Source organism: Pinus tabuliformis, chromosome 3_2 (assembly GCF_031772625.1).
Source record: "Pinus tabuliformis cultivar Carrire ecotype Pingquan chromosome 3_2, CPIR1, whole genome shotgun sequence".
In the NCBI taxonomy this organism is placed as follows: Eukaryota; Viridiplantae; Streptophyta; class Pinopsida; order Pinales; family Pinaceae; genus Pinus; species Pinus tabuliformis.
In genome coordinates this window covers 828,404,842-828,413,984 of record NC_142302.1, presented here as the reverse complement: position 1 = coordinate 828,413,984, position 9,143 = coordinate 828,404,842, and the positions used below count along the sequence as shown (strand labels likewise).

Below are 9,143 nucleotides of genomic sequence, written 5' to 3'. Positions count from 1 at the left end.
TTTATAAATCTTCTATTGTTGATCACATTGGAATGTCATAGTTGCCAACCAATCTCTTTCTGTTTTCAAGCTTCAAGGCTTCTCTGTCATTGGTGGTTTCTTTGTGAGTTCTTTTAGGTAACCATCTAATCAATAGTGATTGGTTGAAAAAGAGAATCCCTTTTGATATCCTCTCCCTGGAAATGCAGGCGGAGGTAAGTAGAAGAGAAGGGAAGGTCCTAAACATTCACATGTTCTATTCCAATAAGTCAGGATTGCATGCCACTTTGCTTTAAATTCAATGAACAAAAGGAGTTTGTCACTTGTTAAGGTGATTTTCCAGGAGATGCCTATTGGGAGTATCTAGCTACAAAGTTTAGATCCAATTTCGGGTGTCATATATCTTCTCATTGCAGCCCACAAGTTATATACCTGAACTGTTAAGTTTAAAGAAACTGGAAATGCAAAGTCTCTGGTTCATTTGTTTCATGGAAAAAAAATTAGCAACTAACAATCGACATGCACGCATTCTCAAAGCAGGTGGTGTGCTCTGGAAAATCTTTGTTTGTTCAAGGTATCCAACACGAAACTGTGAAGTCGCTGTTGAAAATCCTGCCAAATTATTTTTCTTTGCACCTAGAAGCTGCACATTACAAGCTGGCATTTTAGCCAGTGAAGAGAGACCCCCTGCAGTACCCATCAATTTCGCTGCAACCGCACTCCCTGCAATAGCAGACAAATTGGGGGAAATGTATCCCATCCTACTCTCAACAAAATCCAAAACCTTCTTTTTTGCTGCATCAAGTGCAAGCGCTCTATCACAGGCATCTAAAGTCTTTTGCAAGTTTTCTTCTGATAGAGGCTTACCACTAGTGGTAGATGCAGTGACAGAAACAACCATAATGGTTGCCGAAGGTAAAATACCCTCAAGATCAACCAGAGTTAAATCGACCTCATTTCCAAATTTCTTTACAACTGGAGCATAATAAATTTAATGGTGTACAAGAGATTCTAACTCAGGAAACCTCAACCATGAGTAAAGGGATAACCATGAGTGTAACGACTTATGATGGTTATACATATCTTGTCATGAATTAATTGCTTAACTAGGTGAGATACATTGGATTAGGTGTTGCATTTGGGTTGTTGGTGTGACAAGGGGTTTGGGGGGCATTATGGTTGGAGTTTGTTGGCACAAGACTCATATAAGTTAGTTGAGTATGAAATTATTTGGTGTGGTAGTGATTGCATGCCCATAATGCATGAGACAACTTTAGATTGGCATGTGACAACAATACATGTGAGATAATTGCATTAATGGAAAATGTAGAAATTGAGGTGAAGTTGGAGTTGGTGGTTTAATGAAGGCAAGAAGTGCATAGACATAGCTAGATGTGTGGTGACCAAGGTGAGACCATTTTATAAGAAAAACCTTGGCCACATTTGTTTGGGTTAGACAGGCCCACTGGTAGACCATTGTGACTTAGATGAAATTTTGTCAATCAACAAGTTCAAGTTTTTCATATTACCCTTCATAAAATTTTATAAATCTTCTATTGTTGATCACATTGGAATGTCATAGTTGCCAACCAATCTCTTTCTGTTTTCAAGCTTCAAGGCTTCTCTGTCATTGGTGGTTTCTTTGTGAGTTCTTTTAGGTAACCATCTAATCAATGGTGATTGGTTGAAAAAGAGAATCCCTTTTGATATCCTCTCCCTGGAAATGCAGGCAGAGGTAAGTAGAAGAGAAGGGAAGGTCCTAAACATTCACATGTTTTGTTCCAATAAGTTAGGATTGCTTCTATCCATAATCGAAGCTCTGGATGGACTTGGTCTTGATGTTAAGCAAGCAATCTTAAGTTGCCTCAATGGATTTTCACTAGATGTATTTCAAGCAGAGGTAATGTAATGTTTCAATTGATTACCCATTAAACTAAAATAGCTCCTAGTCTAACTCTATTATTTTTCACATTGTGATCAACAATCCACTGGGGAAGATGTTACAACAGAGGAGATCAAAGCATTGTTGCTGCAGACTGCAGACAATTAAGATGGACTGTAGTAAACATAACTTACTACACATCTTCAAATGCCCCTTCTACTAAAAACCATAATATCATTTCAGTCAGAATTCAGAACAGAACACATTGAATTCCCATGGTGGAAGCCCTCTCTCCATAGGGATTCTGATATAGAAGATGAAGTAGAGTTACATTACATATTAGGCTGACAATACTTTGAGAACCTGTGCCAGGGGTTGGCTGAGACAACCTTGAAGCTATCCACATATCAAATTGTTTAGAGTATGTTAGTATAGTCATGTCATAGCAATCTGAATTGATAACCTTCTGTGTACTCATGTGAAGGTTGACATTTTGGCAGTTTGTTTCCATGTTACACATCACAATGAACATTTACTCACAGAAGTCTAGTTGTAGGATTAATACCTGTGATCCTTATTCTAGCAGAAATTATGTAGCAGCTGCTGGTCATTTTAGAAGTAGTTGGTTTCTTTCTTTTCATAGTCTCCCTGATCCTCTATTCACTGCATATTCCTTAAAATTCAATCACTCCTGCATGAATCTCGTTGTTTGTGTGTGTATATATATATATATATATATATATATATATATATATATATATATATATATATGTATGTATGTATAGTATATACATACATACATACATACATATATGGTCTTCTGTTGACATAGACTTTATATTGGCCACTTGATGAGTTAGTTTATGAGCAACTAGGTTGCAGAGCCTAAAGAAAATAATAACATGAACGAGTTAATGGATTCCATGGTTAAAGATATTGATCCGGATTTAAACAGGAACGCAACAAATTACAGAGATAACCATATACACAAAGATGCAGCGGAAATAATACTTCATTTCATTAATGGAAAATACTGAAATATGCTTACAAACAGAAATGGAAATAAACTAGCTAGGGCGATGGTAGCTTATCTCTGAGAAGAGATGTGATGGCTACATGCCTCTGAACTGTGTTACAATGAGGCTCGAAGGCCTATTTATTGTTGAGAAACAATGGAAAAACCCTTAACATTCCAAAACCTAACCCTAGGAGATGAAACGCCAAACTGTGGGCCCCGTTTGGGGGTAAGTTGGTACATCAACTTCCCGGGGTCGTAACTTTGGCATATGATCTCCGTTTGACGCGTACAATAGCTCATTAGAAAGATCTATCCGAGCACTATCATTGTTGGAACGGGCAACACCAGTCCATTCCATGGACTCGTGTTGCCCCCGGATTCCCCAAAAAACGTCGTTTAGGGCCTCAAAACGGCTCCGGAAGTTCAAGACCCGAAAAACTGCTAAAAATAGTAAGTTGTGCTACAATTAAGGAAACTGAAAATGCTGAGAAAGACAATGGTGGGGGTCCAGGTGGACTTGGCAGGTGGCCACCAATATCCACCTGGATCATTCCTCCCCCCTTAGGAAGCAATGGTCCCCATTGCGTTGAGCTCCTCCATGAGATGAGGAAACTTCTGCTGAACTTGTTCCCTGGTGAGCCACTTGCCCTGCTGAAGGAGTTGGCCCGCTTTGACAACTCGATACAGTTCGATATTCTGTTGGCGAGTGTTCTTGATCTGTGTGTCCATGATCCGATCAGTTGCAGCTTGTTCCATGCAATCTGGATTTAATTCTGTGGGTTTGAGCTGTTCTGCAATGTCGGATGTGTCTAGCAATGGTGGAAAGTATGGCCGAAGGCGGTCCACATTGAATACTGGGTGCAGGCCAAGGAATGGGGGAATGCTGAGCTCAAATGCATTGTCTCCCATAGCCTTAGTAATGGTGTAAGGACCATATCGGAGTGGTCTCAATTTCCGATAGGCTCCAGTAAGGCGTTCCTTTTGCAAATGCAACCAGACTTTGTCGCCTACCTGAAACTTGTGTGGCACCCGATGTTGATCATGTCGCTGCTTGTACTTGGCATTTGATTTCTCAAGAATGTCATGGACCTGCTGGCGAATATGTTGGATGCGCTCAATGAAGCTGGTGGCCTTATCTGTTTCGGACTGGACATGCGCTGAATTCATGTGAGTAGCTGCAAGTGGCATGGCCACATCAATGGGGCATAGTGGTTGGAATCCCAAACCCACCTGAAAAGGGCTATGGCCAGTGGAGCTGTGAAGAGCTCGGTTGTAGCTGTGCTGAACGTAGGGGAGGCTCTCGTCCCATGTGCGTGGATGCTTTGAGTTATACATGCGCAGAATGTGCACAATCATCCTATTGACAACCTCTGTCTGGCCATCAGTTTGAGGATGGAAGGCTGTGGACTTCGTGAGTTTGGTGTCCAGCATTGACCAGAGACTGGACCAAAAGGTGCTGAGAAACCGACTGTCCCGATCTGAGATGATAGACCGTGGGATCCCAAAGTGCACCCACACTCGTTCAAAGAAGAGTTTAGCAGTGGCTTCTGCTGTGATATTCTTCTTGCAAGCCATCATAATGGCCATCTTTGAGAACCTGTCAACGACCACAAAAACACAGTCATTTCCATGCTTAGTGGAAGGAAGGCCTGACATGTAATCCATGGAGATGGATTCCCAAGGTCGACTAGGGGTAGGCAACGGGGTATAGAGGCCTTGCTTCTTAACGGTCGGTTTGGCAATGGCACAGGCAGTACATGATCGGATGTACTTCCCAACATCCTGTCGAAGATTCGGCCAATAGAAATAGTTTTGCAGTACTGCCACTGTTTTCTCGACCCCGAAATGCCCAGCAGCCCGACTGTAGTGTGCTTCCCAAATCATCTTGGCACGCTCGCTTGAAGGAACACAAAGGTGACCGAGGTGGCATAATAGGGCATCCTGGAGGTGAAAATCTGCAACCTGCCGACCCTCCAAGAGTGTCTGGTATGTGTGGCCGAATTCTGGGTCGCTTTTGTAGAGAAGTGGCCAATCAGAAGTCTCGTGCCCACAAGAGTTGAGCACGGTGGTTAGCGCCATGATCGGTGGTCGACTGAGGCAATCTGCAACATTATTGGTGCTGCCCTTTTTATACTTGATATTCAAGTGAAACTGTTGCAGGTATGTAGACCACTTCTGATGGCGATCATTCTGCAATTTCCCTTGGGTCTGTATGAACTGCAGAGGTCGGTGGTCTGTGTGGATGACCGTTTCCTTCCCCAAAATGTAATGCTTCCATTGTCGGCAGGCCTGTACAATGGAATACATCTCTTTATCATAAGTGGGGTACTTCCGGACTGTGTCTGAAAGTGTTTCACTGTGATATGCCACTGGATGTCCATGTTGAGTAAGGACTGCCCCAATAGCATAGTCAGAGGCATCTGTCTCGACCTCAAATGGTTGTTGTAAATCTGGTAACGCGAGCACTGGTGCCGTGCAGAGGCGATCCTTCAACTCCCTGAATGCCTTCTGTTGAGATTCAGACCAAAAGAATTTTGCTTTCGCCCCGCCCTTGGTGACTTGACTCAAGGGCCAAGAAATATGAGAAAATCCCAACACAAACCTGCGGTAGAAGTTGGCAAGACCTAGAAAGCTGCGGAGCTCTGTTAGAGTGGTTGGAGAGGGCCAATCCCGAATGACTTGGACCTTGGCTGGATCGACATGCACCCCCTGTTCATCAATGATGTATCCCAGATACTGAACCTCGGTCATGCCAAAAGTGCATTTCTCCAAATTGGCACATAGCTTGTGTTGCCGCAGTGTTTGGAGAACCTGTCGGATGTGGTGGAGGTGCTCTTCCCAACTCTGGCTGAAGATCAGAATGTCATCCAAGTATACTACTACAAAGGAGTTGGTGAATGGCCGCAAGATGTCATCCATTAGCCTCATAAAGGTTGCAGGAGCATTCGTCAATCCGAAAGGCATGACCAACCATTCGAAGAGGCCCTCCTTGGATTTGAAGGCAGTCTTCCACACATCTGAGGGTTCAATTGGTACCTGGTGATATCCTGACTTCAGATCGATCTTGCTGAAATATTTCGCCCCCTTTAGTTGGTCTAGGAGGTCATCAATCCGCGGGATCGGGTACCTATTACGGACAGTGATCTTGTTCAGCGCCCGATAGTCAATACAGAGTCTCCACGTCCCATCCTTCTTCTGTACCAACACTATCGGGCTCCCACAGGGCGAAGAACTCGGACGGATGTGACCTTTCTGCAGGAGCTCCTGAATCTGCCTCTTGATTTCATTGTTCTCCAGAACGGAGCGCCGATAAATTGGTCCATTGGGTAGCGGCGCACCTGGGGTCAGATCGATGGAGTGCTTGACTTGACAGTGCAGAGGAACCCCTGCCGGGGAGGTGAAGATGTCTTCGTACTCCTCCACAATCTTGTCCATCTGTAGCTGCCGTGCAGAGGGACCCCGTTTGGAGGCCGCGGCCACTGTCTTCTTCTTCCCTTGAGGGCGTATCATCAGGAAAACAAATTTCCTGGTTTTGGAAATGATCTTACTGCATTGTTTTGCAGTAATCAAAGAGATGGCGGCAGGTGGTGCTACCTCTGGTATCCTGAACAACTTATTTCCCAATGTAATAATAACAGCACGGGGCCTTGATTCATACACAGCATGTCGCTTCCACAAGTATGGTTGTCCTAGTAATACATCACAAACTTCAAGGGGAGCAATGTCACACAATACCTCATCCGTGAAGGGCTTGATGTTGTATGGAAGGCGACACTGCTGGCTCACGCGAAGATCTCGCCCTTGGTGAAGCCACCCAATGGTGTATGGTTGTGGATGTGCTGTGGTCGGTAAGCCCAACCGCTTCACGACCTCTGCCGAAATGAGGTTCTTTTGACTCCCGCTATCAACAATGAACTGTATCGGGGAGCCCTTTACCCACATCTGGGAGTGGAAGAGACGCTCCTCCTCCTCTGGATCTTCGGGTTCATTTTTCTGGATCTTTGCGGTAGCAACAGTGGCGCTGGGATCCGCATCAATGATTTGCTTCCCTTTTTCATACCCCTTATCGGGTTCTGACTCAGAGTCGGAACATGCATCTGATTCTGAAACCTTTAGCTCAGCCACCAGTGACTGCTTGGCCCGACACTCACTTGTGTTGTGAGTGGAGCTCTTATGGAACTCGCACCATTTTCCAGTGTCCTTTCTTGGCTTCGCGGCGTTGCTCTTTGCTTGCAGCTTCGGCTGGTTGTCTTGGGCTGTCCCGCCTTGGCTTTGTCCTTTGTTCTGTGGTTTAGGGGCACCTTTCCCCTGCTTTGGATTCGCAGATCCAAAGTCTCGCTTCTTTTGTTTAAACTTCTGCTCGACCTTGACGGCATACCGGTATGCTGCGCCGAGCGAGGGGATGTTTAGGAACTGTATTTCTTCCTGGATGTACTTGTGCAGGCAGCCACGGTATTTGAGTATCAAATGTTGCTCCGAATCCTTGATACCCAACTTTGTGCGAAGGGTATGGAAAAGATTGGTGAACTCCGGCACGTCTTGGTCCCTTCCCTGCCGCAGCGTGGTCCACTTTATGTATTCATCCTCATAGCTTCCGACAGGGTAGTACTGCTCCTTGATGGCATCCCGGAACGAATCCCAGGTGGGTGCGGCTGAAAATAGTGAGCCAGTACTTTCATCCTTCTGCTCGCAGTAGGTTTCCCACCAGTCCTTGACGTGGGGGGCTGCTTTGAGAAGAGCAAAAACAATCTTTTCCCGACTCGAAAATTCATGAACAGAAAAATAACCCTCTAGCAGATTTAACCATTTATCTACGGCATCGGCGTCTATCTGACCCTCGAATATGGGGATTTCAAAATTAACTTGTACCTTAAAGGGTGTGGCGTTTCCAGAGGAGCTGCTGGAAGCCGATGCGCCGCTTCTGGGTAGCCGCTGAAGGATCTGCGCAAAGCTGTCCATCATCGCGTTCCGTTGTCGCTCGAGCGCTTCTTCGAGCAAGATTTTGATGGGATCTCCTGCCCCCTCGTCTTTCTTCTCATCCGCCATGGGAGGCCGTCGGGATTTGCGAGGCTGGTCTTGCAAAGGTTCAACCAGTTCAAGCCCTAACTCCTTATATCCCGACCTTGTTGGGGACATGCAAAGAAAAACAGAGAAAAAGCAGACCGCTCTGATACCACTGATCCGGATTTAAACAGGAACGCAACAAATTACAGAGATAACCATATACACAAAGATGCAGCGGAAATAATACTTCATTTCATTAATGGAAAATACTGAAATATGCTTACAAACAGAAATGGAAATAAACTAGCTAGGGCGATGGTAGCTTATCTCTGAGAAGAGATGTGATGGCTACATGCCTCTGAACTGTGTTACAATGAGGCTCGAAGGCCTATTTATTGTTGAGAAACAATGGAAAAACCCTTAATATTCCAAAACCTAACCCTAGGAGATGAAACGCCAAACTGTGGGCCCCGTTTGGGGTAAGTTGGTACATCAACTTCCCGGGGTCGTAACTTTGGCATATGATCTCCGTTTGACGCGTACAATAGCTCATTAGAAAGATCTATCCGAGCACTATCATTGTTGGAACGGGCAACACCAGTCCATTCCATGGACTCGTGCTGCCCCCGGATTCCCCAAAAAACGTCGTTTAGGGCCTCAAAACGGCTCCGAAAGTTCAGGACCCGAAAAACTGCTAAAAATAGTAAGTTGTGCTACAATTAAGGAAACTGAAAATGCTGAGAAAGACAATGGTGGGGGTCCAGGTGGACTTGGCAGGTGGCCACCAATATCCACCTGGATCAGATATGGAGGAGGACACAATGAATTTAGTCTCTGCTATTAAGTTACAACCCCTTTCCTGTTGGGTAACTTTTTAGCATTTCTCGCTGATTGTTGATATCATCAATTTGTTTCAGAGTTTCATTGTGAGAATCATTTGAATTTGAGTTGGCCTTGGATGAGGAAGCAATTGGATCCTTAAATTTATTTGCATCGCTTATCTTAAAATCTCAACACAATTAAAGGTTATGGTTTCCGAATTTAATGATTTTCCCAAATATGGTAGATACTGTACCAAGAATATAACCACCTCTAGTTTTTCAGAAATTAAAACAGGGATTGTATTTAATAATAAGCGAGAACCTGCAATTCAAAAAAGGCTTTTGTGTTTCAAACTTATAAAACTTGGCAAATGAACCACTTAGAAAAAGGATTTTAATCCAAATTATTTACTATACAAAAGGCATCACCACTAGTCTC

At 44.3% G+C, this 9,143-nt stretch overlaps 1 pseudogene; it reads right to left on the bottom strand.

Annotated features, from left to right (window-relative positions):
- Window positions 1–403: 403 nt before the first annotated feature.
- Window positions 404–880, bottom strand: LOC149183232 (U4/U6 small nuclear ribonucleoprotein Prp31 homolog pseudogene; annotated as a pseudogene).
- Between the last annotated feature and the right edge of the window lie 8,263 nt (window positions 881–9,143).